Source organism: Atractosteus spatula, chromosome 11 (assembly GCF_055471065.1).
Source record: "Atractosteus spatula isolate fAtrSpa1 chromosome 11, fAtrSpa1.hap1, whole genome shotgun sequence".
NCBI classification, from domain to species: domain Eukaryota; kingdom Metazoa; phylum Chordata; class Actinopteri; order Semionotiformes; family Lepisosteidae; genus Atractosteus; species Atractosteus spatula.
In genome coordinates, this window is record NC_142716.1 from 24,119,809 (window position 1) to 24,145,247 (window position 25,439).

Genomic DNA, 25,439 nt, shown 5'->3' on the forward strand with positions numbered 1-25,439 from the left:
AGGATGTCTTTCGCTGGAAATCTCGCCTCCTACTTTGAAAATACCCGTGAAACCGGTTCAATTCGTCACAGCCAGCACTCCTGCAGAGAGGGGGGTTGTACTTGCATTGTATACAGTACACGCGTTATGCTCTTCGTTAATGTCTAAGCCGGAACATATCATTATATCTCATTTTGTATTTCTTAAAAAAAAATCGTTTTCCCAGCCTAACAGTATTGTTTTTAACCTGTAAAGCGCTTTGAGGAGCCACCTTTAAAGGCGCCATATACAATAAAGTTCATTATTATTACTATTGTAAATTTGCTGGACAGAGAGGTGAACATTATTACACAGAAGACAAAGATAGCGATTTACGTTGCATTGTGTATCGTGCTGCTTTAATACAGTTTTAAATAATTAAAAGTCTAAACAGTATCAGCTTTATTTATGGGTTTTAAATAAAGGTGATTTAAACGCGATTTAAATCAATATAAATGTTTATATTGTAACTCATAGGTGACTATTCATTGTTATTAAAATGACTTAAATTCGATCATGTTGTGATATTTAGAAATATACATTTGTTTGGTGCGAGTGAAGTTTTATTTAATCTCTGAGCCATACTGATTCTTCTGGAAGCCAGTTTCCGCCAGGGAGTAAAAAAAAAAAACACACTATGGTATTCTCTCCAATGCAGTGCAGTTAAAAACATACCTCTGATGCTGCTCCTAAATGAATATCGTTTATGACCATCAGAAGCTTTATGCTCCTTTTCTTTTTTCCAGTGGATTGAACAGGGAGAGGCATTTCATGATGTACTTTTCACTGATGAAACAACAGTGGCTCTGGAACAGTTTTCAACCATGTCGTTTTATAAAAAGGGGAGATATGTACATGTTACTGAAGCTAAAAGTTAAGCCTTTGTCACTAATGTAACCACTAAATAAAGACATATAGAAATCCCTACGTTACAGACTGTATATGGCTGGTATTGGTAGTTTAAAGAAAAAATACACACCAGTATTCCACTTTCTCCCTAAACATTTTAAGCATCAGAGTCTTACATGTGGTTATTTCGGAAACGTTTGTACGTGCTCCTTCTGACCATGTTACTGTTTACTGTTACTGACCATATTAAGTTTAAGTGCCTGTGGGCACTTTTCCTGTCCGTGGGGGGTGGACCGTCTTTCATTAGAAGGTTAGTCTGTTCTACTCTGAGAATGTAGAGGGGGTGGAAAGTGCCCGCGGTCATTTAATTAGTATTAAAATTCGCACTGATTCCCTTGCGAAGATACGGACATAGGAATATTCGTGCGTGGTCAAAAAATGGCATAAAAACGACAAAGTGAAGGCTGTGAAAACATTCACAATGTACTTTATACACAAAGCAAATATACCCCCCCCCCCTCTCTCAATTCAATTCAAGCTGCTTTATTAGCATGACAGATGGGTACAATCAGTGTTGGGTATTTACTTTGCTTTGAGATGCCACTTTTAAAGGTGATATATAAAATCAAGGCTTTAACTTGCTTTAACTCCACAAGTCTGAGTTCTTGTGTCTGTCCTATCCGAACCCGAAAGTATTACAATATGTATCTTTATAGCAGGTGGTGTACAGCTTTTTAGTATAGATTACACTTTTCTAAAATGTATTTAAAAAATAAAAACGATTACAATCTAATCTTTCCACGTTTGATCCCAAAATAAATCTAAACGGGGAGAAAGCTATGCTGAAAGTTTATTAAGATACTTAGAAGACAAAGATATCAATTTATGTTGCATTTGTCTGATTGTGAATCAAAAAACACATATATTTAAACCCGCATTTGCGATTTAAATCAAAACGTTATTTAAATCAATATAAATGTTTATATTGTAACGCCTAGGTGACTATTCATTGTTATTAAAATGACTTAAATTCGATCATGTTGTGATATTTAGAAATATAAATTTGTTTGGTGCGAGTGAGGTTTTATTTAATCTCTGACTCAGTGATGGCCTGGCATGGTGAGGTGCGCTGGCAGCTATGTGGTGTTACGCAGTGGTGGCCTGACACGGTGAGGTGCCCTGGCAGCTGTATGATGCAGTGGTGGCCTGGCACGGTGAGGTGCGCTTGCAGCTATGTGACGCAGTGGTGGCCTGGCACGGTGAGGTGCGCTGACAGCTGTGTGGTGTGGCGCAGTTGTGGCCTGGCACGGTGAAGTGCGCTGGCAGCTGTGTGATGCAGTGGTGGCCGGGCACGGTGAGGTGCGCTGGCATGTGGGTGATGCAGTGGTGGCCTGGCACCGTGAGGTGCGCAGGCAGCTGTGTGGTGTGACGCAGTGGTGGCCTGGCACGGTGAAGTGCGCCGGCAGCTGTGTGGTGTGACGCAGTGGTGGCCTGGCACGGTGAAGTGCGCTGGCAGCTGTGTGGTGTGACGCAGTGGTGGCCTGGTACGGTGAGGTGCGCTGGCAGCTGTGTGATGCAGTGGTGGCCTGGCACGGTGAGGTGCGCTGGCAGCTGGGGTGCGGAACCAGGGAACTATTTACATGGAAAACGGGCGATCTCCCCAGACTGTCCGCCCGTTTCACTGTTACCTGGATACCTCTTTATTTAGAACTCACTAACACTGATTTTTAGTTTAGAAGGATTCAAGTAGGGTGTTAGATGAAAGGCAGCGACCTTAATCAAGCCCAAATCATAATTGAACCCATTCAGAGCCTACATTACATTTTAGCGTTTCATTCTGAGCAGAAGACCCTCACACCTGAAGAAGGGGGAGGTGTTTTTCGCTGGAAATCTCGCCTGCTTCTGCTTTACAACCGGAGTGCTGGCTGTGACAAATTAAACCGGTATTACAGGTTTCAATCACAGACCATGTGACATGGGAGTCAGGAAACTAACACACAGCGCCACCGGATTTGATAACGCTATAAAAACGCTATAAAATAATGTGACTTGGCACAGAACAAGTTTACAGCACAGTACAATAATAAATGCTGACCATGACTTTAGAAGCATAAATTGCCTTACACTCAATTTAAACACAAGCTGTCTTTAGCCCTCTAAGCTGGTTCATACAGAAATGTAGAGATCCAGGCTCAGAACACACAGCTTCATTAGCGAATACATATGCAGGACAACTAGAGAAGACGTTTTACAGAGGATGGATTTTTAGAAACATCCCATCAGTGACATCACTGAAGTCAACTCCTAGGTACTGTAACTGTCGTGTGGATAGTTTCACAAGAATCAGACAAAGGTTTAAGCATCGCTTGTTCTAGATAAAACTGCAAAAAAAACCCAACAACCCATAATGTACTTCTTTGCGGCTCTGTTTGCCCAAATCATATATTCACAACGTGAAATCTAGAAAATAATATTACGTAACCAAAATCCGCAATATGGAAACAGAACCTGTGTAATTGTTGATAGATGATGTACTCGTAACATTTTTTCAAGACGAACTACAACATTTAAAAAATGACTTGTATGTACTTGATATCTCTAATCAATCCACGGGTCCCAGCACAAAAACGAAACTAAAACGCATACCGTTTCGCGCTTCTTATTAGTTGCTCAAAAGTAATTTGACCGTATGAAATGCATAATATAAACCTAGAAACATATACGTGAGCAGTACTTAAGCACTGTAGTATCGGTGTTAAGACATACCTCTCAAATACTGTAAATCAAGTTAAAAATATCTCAAGACCGATTCTGGTCATAATGAAACCATGTTTCGTGTATGTTTTCTTTAAAGTACCGAGACCAGCCATATACTGTATGTTTATGTTCCAAAATTAATATCGTTTATGGCCTTCACACGCGTTGCAGTATGCTCCTATTCTTTTTATGCTCAGCTACTAAGATTTCCCTTCAGTGGTAAAATTAGATATGAATATTCAATACTTAAACTGGCACAGTTAAGACATTAAATATACATATACATACTGTATACAGTACAGTTTGCATACGGTAATATGTTTATGTTCCTAAATCAATCTCTTTTATGAGCATGTGAAAGGCATGGTGAATCACTGTACTTTGCATGATTGGAAACAAATGCGTGATTGCGAAATGCTGTGGTGTTACTTTTACAAAGACGGTCAATGAAAAAAAGAATGTTGACCAGGGCAATACTTTGAGTTTACACTTACAGCTTGTCCAAGGTCATTCATTATTAATACTATTAGTAATATCTTCGTTAAGAACTTTGATGGCCACAGCTCAAACATGAGAGGTTGAGCTTTATTAGCTCCACCTTGCGGAAATTCCGGATACTATTATTTTGCTTGTCGTATTATAGGAGAATTTACGGTAACTCGCGGTATTTACCGGTAGCTTGCGGTAGACTGCGTACAGCGTACCGCAAAATAATGCGGTATCGCCCGCGCATTTTGAATGGCTGCATCTGTAATTCTTGTTTAATAACAGCTAACGGGTGAACCTTAAAATAAAGCATAAAAAAACTCTTACAAAAAAGACCATTAAACTTAATTCTTATTTTTTTCATGAAAAACCCATAAACTAGAAATAGTCACCTGTAGATATAATTATAAGAGAGACCTTTGATGTAACCATATATTATAGAGGGCCTACACCTACCTAACCTAAATGGAATTTGTAACAGAAGTTAGATCCTAATCTCGCACTATTCCACTTGGCTGTGTATAAGTCGAACACCCAGGTTTTTAGTTTAGATCCTTTCTCTCTCTTCACCTGCAGCTTTTAATGTCTACTCTCATGCATCACTACAGGGCTCACTCTCTAAATATCTGCCTACCCTACTTTCAGTCTTTACTGCTACAGTAAGTCTGTTTTCTTGCACTTCATCAAGGTCAAAGATGCTAAGGGGTGCACTGCCATCTTCACAGGAGAAGGTCAAGTCAGTAATTTCAACCCAACAGAGTACAGAAGCTGCACCTGCTGCATCTCTACATCTGCAGCTCTTAGAAGTGCTCATGCATGCATCACTGTACAACTCAGCTCACAGAAGCCAATATTTATTTTATTATGTATATTTAAAGTTATTCCTTAATCCAATTTTGATATCTTTTTGGGCATTAGAAAAAAGTATTCAATTGCGTGACCTAATCTCAGATGACACTCAAATCTACACGTCCCAGTTCAGAAAGCATTCAGAAAGCATTACAACCCGATATGCCCTCCTACAAATGTGAGCTTTCACTCTTCTCGGTCACTTCAATTATGTTACAAGCATAATCTTATAGGGGTGCTTTTATCTCTACTGTTATGAAATTAGTATGGCTCTCCAGAGTAATCAATCCAAGCTGCCCATATCCCCGAGTTCTCAAACCAGAGCATATACAGTAATCTTACTTTAATCTTCAGAGATCCTGGAACTTGACTCCAGTCACAAAACAAACACCTACATCAGTTCCCCCTATTTGGAAATTCATGCTCCCATTCTATGCACCCTTTAATCACTTCCTCGGACAGCTGTTCTCCAAAGCAATAATCTTTCCATATGATTGCCTCCCTGTTACCACTGAAATCTTAGTACGCTACATTAGCTGTCTACAAAACAGCTCCCATTCCCCTCTCGTAGATTGCCTGTTGAAAATTTAATGTGGTTTCTTGTGGTTTCATATGGTTTCTCACGATGTGCTGAATTCATTCTAAGCTGGCTTCAGCTCTGTTCACTTTTCCAGTCACTTTTTAGGAGCTGGAGAACAACTTCCTCATAATGTAATACCAATCTCAGTCATGAAAACTCTAGATCGATGGTCTCCTAAAGCAAATGACTTGTATCCAAACTGATTTTCCCAGCCTAAAACTTGTGTATAATTAACTTTGTAGTTTAAGATTCTGCATATGTCTTTTGGAGAGTTTGGCAGCCTATCCACATTGCTATGCTGCCATTCCTCTAACTATGAGAGTCACACAAAATACTCTATAAGAATTTTGTATCTCCATCAAATTTGTTAGACTCTAACTGAACTACTGAAATAAGTGTTCACTTGAATTAACCAAATTACTGAATGAAGTGTTAGCTTTAAGAAATATTGCTAGCTCTAAAAGTAAATATGAGACTATACATTACCAGTTTATATAAAATACTTTACATGTAACAAGAGATTCAAATATAATCCCTTAATGCGGCATATAAAGGTAGAGGATCTAATAAACATTTTAAAGGGGATGAAATGAAATTGAACAGCACAGTTTAAGAGGAATTATTTCGATCCCGTTTTGCTCTAGTTATCACTTATATTGGTTTCAACTACAACAGTTTGGAGATGTTAAATTCCAAACAAAACAGTAACAGATTATTTATTCCCAGGATGTAACAAAGTGAATGGAATATAAGACAAATGTGGACAAATAAACATGTTTTCGTACTATAATGTAATCAATAAGATTAACAATAATCTAGCAAAATGAGACATCTTTTTTAAATAACAACAGGGTGGACACTAATCATTCTCAGCTTGTGGTTTTATTGTGATTCTTTAAGGTGTTATAGTACTAATTCATCCTCTCAAAATTAGATTGCCTATAACACCTTAAAGAAATACAATAAAACCACAAGCTGAGGATGCTTTTTAGAACATCTTCACCACAGAATGCTGTATTAAAGTGACATCTGAATTTCCTGTTTCTGTAGATAATCACCCCATAGCACTCCAATCTGCTCCACTGCCAGACTTTTACATGTATCATTTTTACATAGGACTAAACTCCAGGCTAAAACCTTCGCTTCATTTTCATGACCTTCCACTTAATATGGAAAGCCTTTTACAAGATTTCAAACTATTCAATTGATCACACCTATGGTTCTAATTAGGTTTCAATTTAATTCAGTGCATTCATTCAGTAACACAATTTAAAATAAGTAAAGTAAAATATTTTCATCTACAGCTCCCACCCTGTTGCACAACAGTATGTGCTCTGTCTTCAATATCAGATAACAGTATAATGTATATTTTTCTTTAATGATGTGTTTGTGCAGTCATTATTATTATAATGTGAACCAGAAGAAATATACGTTTCCTAACTGACCTTTGCCATTTTTCATATAACAAATTGGGACTTTTTTTTCCACAGAGAAAAGTGGTGCATTTTGACTGAAGATAACATTCAACCGTGTGGGATAAAGTGTTTCATTTCATAACTACTAAGACCTAATTGAGATATATTACAGCTTTCCTGGAGCCACATTTATCTCATTTTGCATTCCATTGCTGTATTCTCCCTGTGGTAATAACCATCAAGCATAAGGTAGAGAATCACTTGAAACAATACAATTAATCGTTGAACCATACACACTTCAAGTAACACAGATATTATATTCAAAGCTTCATTGTAGAGCTACTGTTTCATGTAGTAGGAGAAAAGCCTTGAATACCAAAACACTAAAGTTGAGAAAAAAAACAAAGATATGCTTTTCATCAAGCCTATAACTCAGTTTTAAATTATGTAAAACTCAAAAGTAGAAGATGAATTCAACCAAAAATACAATAACCTACAATATAGAAGGACAGTCAACAAAATACATTTTAGGAGCATTAAAGTGATGGAACTCTAGAAAAAACTCAGAATATACAGTATGCAGATGAGTGAACAATGGAAAACTGCTCACATACTATAGTAAATCCATGAAAAAGTTACATCCAGCCAAAAAACAGGAAAATAAAAAAATATATATAGAGGTTATATTTTTTTTTCTTCTGAAGAAACACCCCAAGTGTATGCACTGTAAAGTGATTGTAAGCAAATTGCTAATAAATGCAAGGCTTTTATATATATATACTGTATATGTTGGAGTGTGCATAAGTATAAACGTTCTTTGTACTGTATCTACATAATTGCTTTTGCTTTTGCAATTTAAAATGTTTAATTTGTACTTTTTTTCATTTCATTTATTTATTTATTTTTTATATGCTATTCCGAGGTACACTGTATTAGAAAGGTTGTCATCTTCTTCAGTAGTCCACATTGTTTTATACTAAAAATTGTATGACTTTTTCATGAAACATGAACAATCGAATAACTGGAGCCTTGTGTCAAAATGTTTTCTACAGATTTTTCTCGCTCAGTTTAATACAGGCATTGGTCTTGCAAGTGTTGTAGATTTGAAAAGCCTGTTAGCATCAAGTGTCTGGTCAGACCCTAAATGCATATTTCTTCTAGAAATTGAAGAGCAGGATATAGATATACAGTACACTATAAAATATGCTTCTACACAACATAAAGCATTAATTAGTATAGCAAGCAAGAAATATCCAGCACTTTATCCAGAAATGTGTGTATCTCATAAAATCTTTAAATGGTTCATACTATGGATAATTTCTAGCTGGAGTCTGTGGCATATTTTTAGCAATTCATGACTGGGATTCCCCAAGTGTATATAATTTACCAAGTTACTGTATACTGAGATTGAATGGAATTAATGTAGTCAAGGTTGCTTTTGTTTGCTTTCCAATGGGGAACTTTTTGACTTGCCATGTACTGTATACTGTGAATTTGCAAATTCAATCAAGGCTAATGCTATTGGTACTATCAAACTTGTATGTGAAAAGTGGTGGATTGCCATTACTACACATTTTGAATGAAAGTAAACTGTCTCATGCTGGTCATTGACTATTCCTCCTAGTTAAGAACGATTATTTTCCATGAACCTTAAAGTGAGTGATAAGACCAATACAGAATCTGCAAAGTCTGGAAAGTTGAGTTGGATATCTGCCATGATAGTGCAATATGCAGCATGTTAAAAGGATTACTATACCAGTATACTGATTGATGATTACAGAGTCAGGGGTTATACTGTATGGCCAAAAATAATCAATTTCATATTTATAAAATAAATAGACTCTTTTAAACTTATTTAATTTACTTATCAACACCCTATTATATATATTGGGGGTGGTAGTGGGTGGCAGTACCCGAATCTAGAGCATTATCAGCATATTTCTGTATGGTTTCATATGCAAATTACACAAATCATAACTATAAAAACGTGATCTGTTAATTTTTTTAAAGAGATTCAACCAGATATCCATTTATATACAGTTCTGTCCCTTCTTTTAATTAACATGACTTCCATCTTATTTGGATTATGTCATTAAAGTCTCTGTTGCATTATTGTGCAGCACAAGAATACAATGAATCAATATCACTGAAACAAGCAATTATTTATGAACTAATACTGAAAAAAAAGGTATTTTTTTGTTTCATTTTATGGTAGTATTTTGTACTGTTCTTCCAAATCATTTGATCAGCAATATTCAAGCATTCGCACTATTTTTTTATTTTTAAATTGTGTTCTTAATGAATTGATAGTTGTATCTGACCTGTACTAATCTTTGCTCTCTGTACAAAACATAACTGGTCTAACCAGCAGGGTGCAGTATTGGCACATTACTAGATTGTCATCAAGAGGTCACTCAAGTAACTTTCTGAGAGTTCACTGTTTGATGTACCTGGAATTTAGGCCATTTGGTATGGATACAACAGAGCAGAAAGTGTTTAACTCAGGAATTCAGGAAATGTCTGTTTTATTTCACTAATTAAAGATCAAGAACTTTACACAGTGTACATTTAATGTCCTAGTGGAAAGCATTCCTTCCCATTAAAAATAGTTGCAGTATCTCCTCAATTTACATTTTTTTGTTCCGGAGAACAATATAATATTACATCACAGTTTAATTAAAACATTGCTTATACCTCATTTTGGTCACTCAAACAATGTGACAATTGTCTTAAAGTACTACCAGTGATTTGTTCACATTATACATTCCAGAATAATCTGAGGACACTTGACACAAAGGAAAAAGATAATTAATATTCACTTCAGACATCGTTTTCAATAATTCAAGAGGAATACTTAGACTGAAAAAATATGTAACAAATATGTAATTGCATAAAGTATGCATCTGTGGAATCATTTATGATGTTCAGAAAAATGTTGGCCAACAGAATGTAACTAGTGAGCGGTAGATGTTTATTGAAAATAAATATAAACTACAGAAAGAAAATGAATATTAGATAATATTCTTCATTGTTTGATTCAGTTTTCTTTCTCTTTCAGGTTTTTAAATGCTTTTGAAGTTACTAGTGCAAGGCATCAGAAATAGTAACAGAACAGTACAAGTAGCATTTTTAGTCACATGCTTTTGTATGTCTAGTTATGTCAGATAGCTAGATTATTTCTGGGATTTGCGAATTGTTAATGTACACCTTTCTATTGGTATTATTTTGAATCAGAGGATTTTCCAGAGCATAGAATTAGAAGGTTTTGTAGATCTTTCATAAGGTGTATAGAATTAAATGTTTTGAAGAATGAAAGTGTTTCACCTGTCCCTGTCCACACGATGATTATGAAGTTTGGATCCATAAAAAACATTCTTCAGGCAATATTTATGTGGAAAACGTATTCTGATCAATATAGTGATTGTGGCTTTATCAGTGTTTTATAGCCTATTCTGTTACTGTAAACAATTGATGTTTGCTTTTATAAAGTTGTGTACAGTAGCTGCTTAATTCCTCTTTACCTGTAACTATAAAAAAGTGAAACTTGTAATTAAAAACTAAACAGTGTTTTCACTCCTCCTACAATATATACTTCAGCATTTTATCCGTTTTACTTATTTGTTTTTATGACATTGTTGTCAATTAACATACTGTTATTTAGGAGAAAATGCTTCAGAAATGAATGCTAAGAATTATATATAAATACATTTCAAACTTATATTTTGATTTTTAAGTGTTATATATAGTATGCATAATGCCATTTGATAATAATTACAGAGGATAACAACCAATAACCTATATAAATATAAAAATGGTTCAACACAGTAATTTAACACCATTAATATGAAAGTGTTTAAAAAATGTATATGTAAGTTTCTAGTAACAACTTAAAATTCTGTCAATGGCAAAGAATAAGTAAAGCAACATTTCCTTAAAAAACACATCAATCATACAGCATCTGAGGTCATTTTCAACAGATACACATTACACTAACAACATAAGCAGACCATATGTAGATTTATAATTAATGTTCAGGAATAAGAAAGGGTATTACTTTAAGGAACATATGATGAACCAATCTAAGATGTAAATTATCACATGCAAAAACACACCTGCGTAATTTACATGGCTTTGCTCTTTAGTAAATAAAAAAAAACTTTGAAATTAAAACTTTCTTCTCTTGTAGCGTGGAATGAATGATTCATCCCTCAAAGAAAGCTACAGTCACATGTGGGGTTCCCACACTTCAAAACTGTTAAAATTGAATGTTAAAGTTATGGATTGTACTTCAAGATAATGTTCACTGCATTTTGCCCAATGACTATAAAACAACCAAGCACAGCTGACTTATGACATCATACAGTGAAATTAATTCAAAAGAAGATGTACTGTATATGCTTCACATATGCAGTGGGGATATGCTCTATCAACTGCTGAAGCACAACAGTCACCTGGATAATATTTAGTATCCATTCTGCGACAGTAGCCCTGCTACAGCCATGAAAAGTGAGAAATTACTTTACTGATTGAATTAATAGAGAAGTTTAGTTGTTGTTGTTGTATTGCTATTTTTTAATAAATCTGCTGGCATTCTGCATCAAACCATACATTATATGGACTCATGATGCCTTTCTATGGTAATTTTCCTTCCTCACCAAAAAGTTAATTATAACCACTACACATCTGGCGTTAGGTATGTGTCTTTAGTAAAGCTGCCGTTTTGATTCAGGATTTTCAGTGCCCCTTAATTCAAATAAACTACCTGTGAGGTTTTCCAGACATGAGAGTAGCAGTGCCTTAGACCAATATTTTGTGTCTTTGTAGCACAAAAAAAATAAATAACACTAAATCACATACAGTACATATCAAACACAACTGCATTACATGTGCATGACAGCTATAGTGCAGTGTACAGGAGAGTATGTTTACAGTAGAGTATGTGAAATGATTTCTTTTTAAAATGATCAGTAAACTATTTAAAACAGCTGTTATGAGTATGAGGTGTTCGTACATTTAGCCGAAAGCAGCAAATAAAACTTTCAAAAGTTTTCTTTGTTTTCTCCACACTTCTAAATTATTGAGAAGCTTTAATTTCCAGAAAAAAACAGGTGAATACAAGACTTCTAACTGTATCAGTATATCAGCTGACAAACCACAGTCATAAAGAAAGGCAATAGTAATCAAGTAATGTTTTATTTTTAACAATATTTATTCAAACTACCATTATGGATAATTACGGCCAAATTATAAGGTTTTTATATACAGCTGTTCTCTGTTTTGTGTTTTAATTGATTAAACCATAAAGTCAAAAGTAAAAAATATAACCATGTAACTTTTCTATTACAGTATCATTGAATCGGATGCATTACAATTTAAAGCCTGTCTTAGTGTCAAGATCACCTGAGAAAAAAATCTCATAAAGAGTAAAGCTGGGTAGTAGATGCAAAGAAATTAGTATGGCTCATCATATGTGGTTTATTTTTAATATTAGGCACGCTTTCTTTAGATTATTTTAATACAACACATACACTACATGTTATAGTTTTGGAAGTAATGGCTTTAATATAAAATCTATTAAAACAACACACTAAAGGCATGTTCATTCATATCTTTACTTGGGAAGTTGTTTTATAAAATAATTACCACAAATGTGCAAAACAAAAACATAAATTATGTAACATTGGTTTGATCAAATTAACCACTTTATGCTTTGGCAACAGGGTTACGGATTCTAAGCATTCTTTCAAATACTGTACCTCAACCAAATATTCCGCTGTTATAGAATTCTATGAATTCTGAGATATCCCCCTAACTCTCTTGCATTGTGTGGTGTTTTTTTTATCTCTCCCACAGCAGTTTGATAAGAAAAAGACCAGATTACTGATGGACAAAAATGTTTTGGAGAATATTCTGCTGTTCTGTAATGTATTTATGATTTTTAAGTATTTGTATCTTATTATTTTCCTGTAAAGCACCATCAATAAGTAGGGGTTATGATGCAGGCGCAGGTTTGGAAGAATTCCATGGTAGTTTCCATTTGTTCTATCAATTTTGAAGAGAATTCCTAGAGCAAAAAAGCCCCAGTCCATTATATTGTCTGCCTGTTAAATTCCCAGAACTACATGTTCTTCTGACAAACGTTCTCTAGTTAATATTCAGACTTGCTCATCAGACCATGACATATTATTTTCAAATTTTATGTTGTTTAGTTATTTTTTGTTTCATCAATTCAAACCTTCATACACTTTTATTCAATTCAGTTTAATTTTCTTTTGGGTATGAGTCCTACTTTTATAAACAATATAATATTCTTGTCTCTTGCTCTTGATGTTGTTCTTATTACTAAAAATTGCTCAACTGTTCAAATCATTAAAGAAGACCTTCATCCAGCAAAGAAGTGACAATGGATAAAAGTGATGGATTAATCCCTGTGATGGATTGGCATTCCATCCAAATTGTATCCTGCCTTGCACCTGTTGCTTGCCAGGGAAAGGTTCTGGGTGGATAGATTTATTGATTGAAGGGCACATGGTGGAGTGGCAAACTGTAGAACAAGACAAATCATTCTTTAGAAAATATTTTTATACCAATATAAATTTGTGTGTTTCCAGTATTCACACCCAAAGAAGGCTCCACAGCCGAAACCTTTTTTCCTTTCTTCTCTTTTCAGCATGGACTAAACCTTTAACTTGTTCCCTTGCAGCGTACGCATGCTGACACAGCTAGCTACTTGAACCCTTTCCAGTATTATGTTGCAAAAAAATCTTTTTTTATCATTATCATAAAATCCATTTGATCATTTTCACAATTGGTACAAACTAATGGTCCCATTCACTAAAGGTGACAGACACATGATGCCCCATTGCACGTAAAAATAAATTCAAAGAACCAGTAGTAGCACTGAAAACTATTCTCACTATCAATCTCCAGACAGGTGAAAGTGCAACCAACAATTTACTGATGTTTTCAGGGTTGCTGAGTGTCTTAAGGCATTTCCAGAATATATAATTTGGTCTTAAAATCAAGAACAGGAAGAACATCTTTACCCATAGAATTGGGGACGTATGGAACAAGCTACCCTGTCATGTTGTTCCAACCGATACTCTGGCTTCTTTAAAGAAACAGCTGCTATATGAGCCTTAGATTAATTAGCTACTACTGTAGCTACCAAAGATGGCTTGAATGGTCTCCTTCCTCATTTATAACTTAGAAATACTCCTAATGAAACCATAAAGAAGTATTGAATTTTAATGGATTTCACTTATTTTCCAGCACAGTTTTAAAGGCATCTTTTCTCTCCCTTTCCAATATCTGTTTCTACAGTATGTGCTATGCATTAAACCTGTCAAAACATGACTGTACAAGGTCATCTGAAGGTCATTAAATTCAGATTAAAAGAATGGAACATGTGATGCAGATTATAAAAAAAACATAAAAGAAAAAAAGGTTTGTTACAAACATACAAACATGATAGAATGTGGTGACAAAGATAGTTGAGAACTAAATGAGTTACAGTACTCATTTATTAGTCATAAAAATGTTTAAATGTTTAATTTCTTTTTTACTCACCAGGAGCCATATCACCCTGCAAATCAGAACTGACAACCCACCAAAACTAAGCAGGTGTGAGCCTGGTCAGTACCTGGATGGGAGACCTCCTGGGAAAAAAAGTTGCTGCTGGCAGTGGTGTTAGTAGGGCCAGTGAGGGGTGCTCACCTTGCAATCTGTGTGGATCCTAATGCCAAAGTATAGTGACAGGGACACTATACTATAAAAAAGGCGCTTCGGATGAGATGTAAGTCGAGTCGAGGGCCTGACCCTCTGTGGTCATTAAAAATCCCAGGGCATTTCTTGAAAAGAGTAGGGGTGTTACCCTGGAGTCCTGGCCAAATTACCCATTGGCCTTTACCAATCATGGCCTCCTGATAATCCCCATCTATGAACTGGCTTCATCACTCTGTTCTCCTCCTCCTCCCCAGTGATAGTTGATGTAGGGTGAGCGTTCTGGTGCACTATAGCTGCCAACAAATCAACCAGGTGGGTGCTTTGCATTGGTGATGGTGGTGGGAAGTTCCCTGTAAAGTGCTTTGAGTGGAGTGTCCAGAAAAGTGATATATAAGTGTATGGAATTATTATTACCTAATTGTATTTTTAAATATTAAACTCTTTGTTATGGGAAATGTAGCCCAGTGAAAAATATGACAATAGTATGACTAATGCTTAGGAAAAAAATAAACTATAAAAGAAGTTAATGTTATCATCCTCAGACAGGAAAAGAAAGTAATGGTGGATGGTGAACAAACTGGGATGTTAAGAACTCTTATTACTCTGTATTAACTGTAAAAAAATAATAACCTTCGCTCATAGGGCACATAAATTCAATGATATGAAGATTTCCTACTTCCAAGATTTCCAAGGTTTTAAGAAAAGTTTAACACACTTATAAACTCTTAACAATATTATAACACCTAACGTGTAATAATGTGCTTGGAAAGTGTGGAGCCTTGAGTCCTGCTCATTAAATGACAAAAGGTCAGTTATGGGGCATAACAGCTAAACTTCATATCACACATTCTAAACATGAATTAGTGAGAATATGTGAAGGTGCATTTTAAACTATGAAAAAGAAGCACTTCTTTTATGGGAGTAAAAGTAAAAGTAAAAGTTATGGGAGTATGGAACAAGCCATGTTGTTGAAGGAGATACCCTGGCTTCTTTCAAGAAAATGAAATCTTTAGATCAATTAGCTACTAACTACAAAACAGGCTAGATGGGCCAAATGGCCTTCTATAATTTGTAACTTTATGTCTGGTCTTAGGACTGGCAGAATAATCTGTTAATATAATTGAATCTGATGTAAAGCAGCCAAGGATTCTCCAACTGACAGAGCTTGATGCTTGTTCATGCTGAACAGTTTGGAGTACTTGGCAAAAAAAGTAGCATACAGAACATGAATGACCATAGAAAGAGATTTGAAAGATGAAAATCCAGAATGATAATCCAGAATTATCCCAGAAGTCACGGTCTCCCCAGATGGATTACACTGCTGTGCAGTAATCTCGTTCCTTAGACAGGGACTTTCATAAGTATGTGAAATACAGCCACTACTCCCCACCCACAATGACCAAAGTAGTGCTTGAAATGTCAGTAAAAAGCACATATCCTGGGTACTGGATGTTATTACTTCCTGTATGGTATGTAAAGAATTAACCCCTAAAACCAGAAAAGTATGGGCAGAGAGGGGAGTCTCCAATAATAAGGCCACACACCCAAGAATGTCTGTGGACTCTGGAGCCTGCCACCATAAAGTTGGGTTTATTGTACATAATTACAAGCTCAGATAGCAAAAAAATATGGAAAATTTGCAGGTTGGGGGGTAATTGTACAAGGGACTGTATAATATAGAACGTTACAGAAAATAATCTCTCTGATGATAAACAAATCCACAATTATGGACAGTTGAGCTGAAGGAGTTGTAGAAAATGTCTTTGACTCCTTGGAATATTTCCCCTCCAGCTGAAGCAAGGCCCAATAATATGTTTCAAATGCTAATATCATACATTGCTTTGCACAAGTGTAAGTCAAACAAATGCAGTAAATCTACTGACAGTGAGATATTTTCTACTTTCTATTGTTGATAGTGATACAGCATGTGGAGAAACCCAGCAGGAAGACTGGAGGTGAACTGTTCAAAGTATTGGAAACCTGCAATGCATTGGGCTTCTGTCAAGTATCATGGCATCACAAGCTACTGTTGGCATTAAAAATAATTTGAAAGTTTTTTTAAACACCAACAGGCTGAGAGGATGACAGCAAGAATGAAAACCTTACGTACACAAAGAGGGGGATATAAATGCATAGCCTACTTAAGATATATAGTTTATTTTGAGCAACAGTGTGGATTTCAGTCAAAATGTACAGGGATTCATTAAAGTCTTTCTGTATTCTTTATACTAAAGACAGGAAATGGAGTCCTGACTGCAATCTGAATGAGTAACGCAAGAAAAACAATGCAACATTGTACGTATTCAATAAAGGAAAACATTGAAAATATGTATCAAATACAGATTTTAAACATATCAGCAAATGTGCCCTTTATCAACTAATTTTTATTTTTTTCCACATTTCTGGACTGAAAGTATCTGTTGTTTAACAGACTACTTTTTTACAGTCGTTACCTCAATTTGTGAGATGTTGCAATCCATCTGCTCCACTTTATACAGAAGCTGATAAATGTATAACCTCACCAGGGACCTGGTTTGTTCAGAGTGCTTGCTGAGAGAAACTGATGAATTTTTCAGAAAACAACATAAATCTCAAACATTACAAAAAAAAAGTAGTGTCTAGATCATAGCGTATTAACTCTTTGTCTGCTTGGCCAGGTTGTTGAGATATGTTCACCATAGGATATCAGTATCTTGGATGAATTCTGAACTTTCTCAGCTCATAAACCTGTTTCTTTCTTCCTGCACCTTTTAATATCTTTTAAATTAAAATAATCTGGATAGTTATACTTTCTGACTTCAGCTACTTCTGAAATCTTCTTCTTTGATGACCTTCTCATCAAAATAATCAGCAATGTTTTCTGTGTTTTTTTCAATGGTCTTTACTTGGTGAGGCCTTAACTTAATCATTGCTGTGCAAAATAGCTGAGGCAGAGCATGGAGTAGATGAAGACCACATACTTCAGGAAGTCTTCCTCATGGGAGTGCCGGCACAGGAAGAAGCGGTAGCGGGTGTGGTGCAGCAACTCCCCTATCTCTCTGAGGGTTGGTGTGGACCAGCACGATTGCCATAAAAACATGAAAGTGCACAGTATACTCACAAAAAAACATTTTTCAAGTAAATGAATGTCAAATAGGCATGTAGGGATTGATGCAGGACAGGGGAAAACACTTGTAATCACCTTATATTTTTTTACTGTAGCATAGCCACATATTGGCATATTTGTCCAAAAATCATCAGGATAGAAAGTTTTACAATACAAATATGGGATTGTAGTGTAGTGTCAGCTACTACTGTTGCTATATTGTAGCTCTCAGTACATGTACTGTTATTTTAGAAAGTAAATCTATCATTATACATGAATTATCTACAAACAGCAGAAGTAATAACACTTTAATACCTTTATGGAATCTTGTGTAAACTAGATTTCCACCAAAATAACCCCTGAGACAGCACTTCTGCCATAATGGCTGCCTACACACAGAAAGAGCTGGTTGAATTAGATAGAGCTTCTCTTACTGAATAATTATATTAAAATATAAAATTAAATTAAATTATTTTATTTTATTTTATTAAAACAGTGCTGATATGGCCAGCAGCCATATCACTCTGTAACTCACAACTGGCAACCCACTGAAACTAAGCAGGTGTGAGCCTGGTCAGTACCTGGATGGGAGACCTCCTGGGAAAAACTAAGGTTGCTGCTGGAAGAGGTGTTAGTTGGGCCAGCAGGGGGCACTCACCCTGCAGTCCATGTGGATCCTAATGCCCCAGTATAGTGACAGGGACACTATACTGTAAACAGGCACCGTCCTTTGGACAAGACGTAAAACTGATGTCCTGACTCTCTGTGGTCATTAAAAATCCCAGGGCATTTCTCAATAAGGGTAGGGGATGTAATCCCAGTGTCCTGGCCAAATTTCCCATTGGCCCTTACCAATGATGGCCTCCTAATAATTCCCATCTATGAATTGGCTTCATTACTCTTCTCTCCTCCCCACTGATAACTGATGTGTGGTGAGTGTTCTGGTGTACTTGGGCTGCTGTTGCATCATCCAGGTGGATGCTACACATTGGTGGTGGTGAAGGGGGGTCCCCATTACCTGTAAAGCACTTTCAGAGGAGTGTCCAGAAAAGCGCTATATAAGTGTAAGCAGTTATTATTATTAATTAGCACTCAGAAAGAGTGACATTTCGTATGAAGAAAAGGAGCTGGTGTGATAGGCTCTATTTGTGATCGGTCACTCTTTAGCGCTAAATGTGAGCTTTCAGGGGTGTAAAGTAATGAAGTAGGACTACTTCACTACAGTACTTAAGTACATTTTTTTGAGATGTGTATAAAACGTACTTAATTACTGTAGCGAGATGTATAAAATGTATGTGCTATGATACAGTTCCAAGAATACATGCAGCAGTCAATTACAGCTTGCCTGAAGCCTTTTGGTGACTTATGAACTCATTTAACTTAAACTTTAGTGATAAGGGTTCAACTCAATGTCATAACAGAATTTTCTTATTGAAAACAATGTCTTAGAAGACATATCTAATGGTATGTCTAAGACTGCTCACTTTAAAAGATGAAAATAAACTACATATTGGAAATAGAAGGCACAAAAGAAAGTAACATGTCTCTCTTAATTATGTTTACGGAATGTCTAACTTTTTCTATGGATCAGCTGCTCTGTTTTACTCATATTTGTTGTTACAATAAATGATAAAATACAGTATAATACAATAAAATACAATATACTGTTTATAAATGATAAAAGTCTGTTATACTACTAAATATTAAGCTAAACAGAAAAGGCTGCAGCTCAAAATATCAGACAGAAACAAAAATGTCTAATCAACACTGTTCTGGATTTAGATTTGGTCGGTTAGTTTTGTTGTTGTAATAGTTAACTTAAATTAATATTTCTATTAATTGTGCTACAGAGAGAAAGGTAATACAGTTTACTTGTGGAGATCCAATGTTGTTAAATCAACATATGAAAAGATAAAAAATGTCTATGTAAGACAATTTATTATTTTATTTTTAAACATTTTTATATAAATCACATAGTTCACTCACATATCATTAATCTTCAATAAAACACTTAAATCCCAACATGATATGTAAAATGTTTAGCAGTTCTAAGACATATGTCTTAGCAAATGTTTGATTTCCTAATACAAAACATATGTTCTCTGAAGACGCCTAGAATGAAAAGTCCAGAAAACTGTTTATAATTAACTAGATAAACTGTAAGTATAAATTGGGGTTAAAATAATAGGAACAGTATCCTTGAACATAGTACCTCGTTTATCATTTCTTTATACAGGAATTAACAAGGAATCTCCTAAACAAGGACTATGTGGGAAGAACAAAATAATCAGGCACCTTTGATATACTGAAAAATGATTAAAATTCTTTATGAATCAGAGGACCATTTGTTTTTATAAACAAACAGTGCCAGTTTAAATAACCCTCCCTTGAATTAGTGTCATTACGGTGGTACCTGACTAAGCAGCCTTTTGATGTTCTTAGTGCTCATCTTTGTATAAAAAGTGGTGGGAGACTTGAAGAGAGGGAGTGTCATGTTCTCATTTCTCCATTAATACTGTAAATATACTACCTTATTGTTAAAACGTAAGTAAATATACAGTCAGGGTCACTTACAATGTTTTGCTATCCACTGGTGTACTCTAATTTAACATCAACACATTTAATAACACGCAATCACACTCATAATTTTTACTGCTATTTTTATTATTGGTTTTAACATCACAATTGTATATCTCTATGGATAGTCTTTACAATTTTTTTATATGTGTTGCCAAATGTAGTCACTTTTGATTTTTGTAAGGGAATCTTTTTAGGAGGATAGTTAATGTGAGTGCCATATAACTGATGTAGTGGGCTGCACAGTGGCACAGTGGTTAGCATTGCTACCTCGCAATGCAGGAGTTTGGGTTCAATTCCGGACCTGAAGTGCTATCTCTGTGAAGTTTGTAGATATTTCCTGTGTTCGCATGGGTTTCATCTGGGTGCTCCAGTTTCCTTCCACAGTCCAAAAAACATACTGGTAATAATCTTCTGGGAAAGATGGCCATAGTTATGAGTGTGTGCATGCATCTGTGTTTGTGTGTCTGTCCTGTGATGGAATGGCATACAATTCAGGGTGTACCCTGCCTTGGCGCCATTGCTTGCCAGGATAGGCTCCGGCTCCCCTGTAACCTTGTATTGGAAGAAGTGGTTAGAAAATGGATGGATGCATAATTGTTGCCGTGCTCTTATGAAAGCCTTTACAAGTGGCTCTTTTAAAACAAGCGTACAGATTTATTATTCAATCCAATTATAGTTAAATGTTTATATCTGTGGCACAGAAATAAGTAAATATTAAATGTGCGTTGTCATTTTTGTATGCATTGATTTTGATGAAAACAAAAGATCCTGAAGACGGGGTTCAATGCTAATATAGCTACAGTATTTCTACCAATGTTAATCACTGACTGAAAAATGTGAGTTAAATACTGCAAAACATAAGGTTAATTAGTTAGGCATTTATTTTTAATTGGAGGAAATGTATAAAAAGAGGCTGCCAGAAATAATGGTTTTACAAAAATGAAAAAAAAAACATAAAAAACAATATCATTATTCTGCTTCTGAAATTAATGGGTGTTAGTTTTCAACTTCATATATTACAGACAATATATACAAAGCTCTTTTGAACCTTTTGGTCATTCTGGTGAAAAAAGTCATAGAAAATAAATGGTGTTGTCTGTAGCAATTTGTTCACAGCATGCAAACGCACACACTTGCACAACAATGGGGATCCTTAGTAGTTGGGCTAATTTTGAATTCCCTAGCGACCTTGGTAATGCTAACATCATAGAACAAACTTTCTACAGATGGCTGCTTGCTGTGCAAATTAATCAGAAACAGGAAAGATCATGTTAGTCACTGACAATTATAAATTCTTGCAAAGCAATGACTATATGGGTTGTATCTATGTCTGTTTCTTAAAAAAGAAAAACAGATAATGCCTGAAAAAATAATGGACCACACATTATACAAATTTGTAAAGCAGCAACAGCTGTAAAAAATGGCATTATGTACCTTTGGAAACAAAGGTTACTGTGTAGAATAAAAAGTAGCAGACAATAAATATTTAATGACTCTAAGAAAATAATATGTTAAAGCCACAATCACTTTAAGAAGGTGTAATCTGCTTCTGTTGTGAAATGCTAATTTAATTTAAAACTGTTTTCTAGGGTTTTAGGCTTGGACTATCATATTTATCTTTCATGTATACATTGTTAGTCAATTGATAGAGTAAGAAACTTTTACATTTTTTTTCTTCAATAATATGGCCACCTCAAGAGAGAAGTCTACATTATTGACAGAGTTTTATGCTTGCTTTGCGCCCGTTGCTTGTGGGAATAAGCTCTAGCTTTCCCTCAACCCTGAATTGAAAGAAGAAGTTAGAAAATGGATGGATGTTTTTATGCTTACACATGAGCTATGAATTACATCTTTTCACATACAATTAATAGACTGAAGTAAATTAAATGGGAGTTAAACGTCATAAATATAGGGTCATTATAATCACAGATCACTTAAATGGTTAGAATAAACAATTTTACTAAGAGATACTGTTTCTTTAGAAAAAAGTTTATTTTTGTTACTAGCATGCTCCTAACAAAGTACAATAAACTGCATATTGTATGCATAGATCATGAACATAATTATATAAGCCGGTTATCATGCCCAGGCTGAGAGCACTCGCTGCCTTCAGTTTGCATGGGAAGCTACAGCATTCCCATGAGCATGTGCATTTCATCCAATCCTGTGAGAACCACATCAGGCTGCCTGTCTGTTTGTCCAGCTCCCCTTCAATCAGGGAGCCAATCGTCCAATCAAGCCTTCAATTGAGCACTGCATTTAAGCCCTGAAATACTGCTGGATCAGTGCTGACATAAGCTGAGTTGTTGCACCTCAGCCGCCTGATCAGCACCCGCAGCACTGACACAGCAACCAACCTGTCAGCCTCTTTCTTTTTGCTTACACTTATATAGCGCTTTTCTGGACACTCCACTCAAAGCGCTTTACAGGTAATGGGGACTCCCCTCCACCACCACCAATGTGCAGCATCCACCTGGATGATGGGATGGCAGCCATAGTGCGCCAGAACGCTCACCACACATCAGCTATCAGTGGGGAGGAGAGCAGAGTAATGTAACCAATTCTTTCCACCAGGCTTTCCAGACTGACTTTTTTCACCAGGCTCCCCTCTTTTTTCCCACCACCTGTTAGCCCGTTTTTCACACCCGGCTTTCCCTGTCAACCTCCTCCTGTCTGCCAGCTCCCCGGCCTGCCCACCATTTCCTGCTGGCTTTGATTGTCAACTGCCTGTGGCAGTGCAAAGCATCCAGCTGCAGCATAAACCAGTATTTGCTTTAATGGTGATGAAATTATCACTTTGAAAAGACAAGTACTGGCAAGTACTATGAAAACTGTAATACAGTTATAATATTCAGCAGCTTTTATTAAATGTCCATCTTTTCTTTCAGAGTGAGTAGACAAGGACAAGTGAGGTATTTTAACAAATTGTATGTGAAATGATTTTATTCAGATACATTGCAATCCCCCGTAGAAATTATTTTATGCATACAGGAGCGTCCGTAAAATGATGCTTGGTCTCTGACACTTGGGAGACATCTGCAAGAGTTTATTTCTTTGACCTTCAAAATCAAACCTGAGCTGTTCTGTCTTCTGCAGAGAAACAACTGTTATGTTGATGTACTGCTGAGCACATAGAAGAAGCATTTTTCCTTGAGCCTGATACTTTTACAAAAGAAGGACTTGAGTTACTGTATGTCCTTTAAGACATATCTTGGTGATCAATAAACTAATAGTTTAATGATGCACCAAAGCCTAAAGGTGGTTATATCCCTGAAGTCACTAGAAAAATCAAGATGTTGTGAATTTTTAAAAAACACTAAGGAGGAAAAAAACTAAGATAAAAGACTTATTTCTTTGTGAAAGACACATTGGAGTCAACTTTCAGCACAGATTGACAGGTTGGTGGTTAAACATGTAGGCAAGGATTTGACAAGAAATGAAGAAAACCCCTATAGTGAAAGAAAAACATGTTTAGATTCTGACCTGATCATTTCTCATTCTGGTCATCATATGTTGCCCTTAGGCCAATGGTATCTCGGTTTCAGGCTCAATGCATTGCTAGATGCACTGAATTTGATTTACTCAAATTAGCATGACCTCTATAGCATGTCCTCTTCACATGTCTAACTGCCCTAATTGCTTTGGGAGTATTATAAGTAAAACTAAAGCTGAATTTGCTCGTTGTTTTGGGCTTCGGGCAATGTTCGCTGGTCTGATCAAAGAGCATTTAAACATGACTATGAGACTGTAATTCAGTCCCATTACACTGTTGGTAGCTGTTTGAGCCACATGACATCTCATAGAAAACTAAGAAAAGATAACTCTAATTGCTTTATGTGTTACCAGTACTGGAGAAAGTGTTGTTTAGGTTTGGAATGGATCTACAATATATTAAAGTTATATTTCATTATTAACTTAAGCTAAAGTGTAGATTAGTATACTTCAGTTAACAATGTAAAATATTTTTTTTTAAATAAAGCTCACTCCATTGTTCAAAATATATAAAATGGTTCATATTTTCACATTTATTCCGTATTGTTTAGTCTTGCTTCTAAGCAAATATTGTATACTGGGATTTTCCATACATACAGTATATGGTAACATTATGGATAGTTTCTATGTAAGCACTTTACAAATATACAAATCTGTTATTTGAGTTTCTAATTGACTGAATCAAAATATTTGTTTTTTGAATATTATGACTGTTGCACATTTTTGTTTTCCCAGTCAAATACATTGCTTGCTTTCCTTGCATTGTTGCACTTAAAATTATCCATTAACTCTAATTGGCAATAGAAAAGTACAGCCACCTTCAAGCCTTTACAAACAAAATAAAGTCTTGCTTAACTGCTTAATTGGTTGATTTGAAAATGCACATTATTGTAATTGTTGCAATCTTACATTATTGTTTGCATTTGTGTTGTCTTTTAAAGTGATTGCATATGGAAACCAATGTCTTTTGAAGACATTCTTGAAATCCGTAATTGGAAAGTTAAGCATTCAGGGGGGTATGCAGCTTTATCTGTTTGTTCCAATTACCTCAAATGGTTTAAAAGGACATGACAAAGGAGAGTTATGGCATCAGATTTGAAGTGCTGCTTCGAAAAGTAAAAGGAATAATGGTTACAGTCTTTACAGGTTATTGTTACAAGTTTGAGTTTTGTTTTTAACCCTTTTCACTCTTTGTTTGCCTATATACAGTATATATTGAAAAGCCTTGCTGGAATGAACTAGTCAAAGCAAACAATAAATAAGAGACAAGTAAGGACTGAAACACTGCAGCCCTTCTAAATTGCACATTTTTATTTTTAGAAAATGTAAATAAGACTTTCTGAAAATTAGATTTTTTAACAATGAATATCTGCTTGGAATTCTCAGGTTCTGCTAGCAACTACGATACATTTTAGCTTCATGAGAATTTAACAGCATAAAGAAAAACTGACATGATTAAAAGGAACAAGGACAAAGACATCTTTTCTGAATGAAGTTAATTCTCATAAGATTCTCTAAATATTTGCTTTTTTACAATTGCATAAATGCTTTTTTAGATGTTTCATATCACATCAAAGTTTTATTTTGTGCTGATTTATGCTTA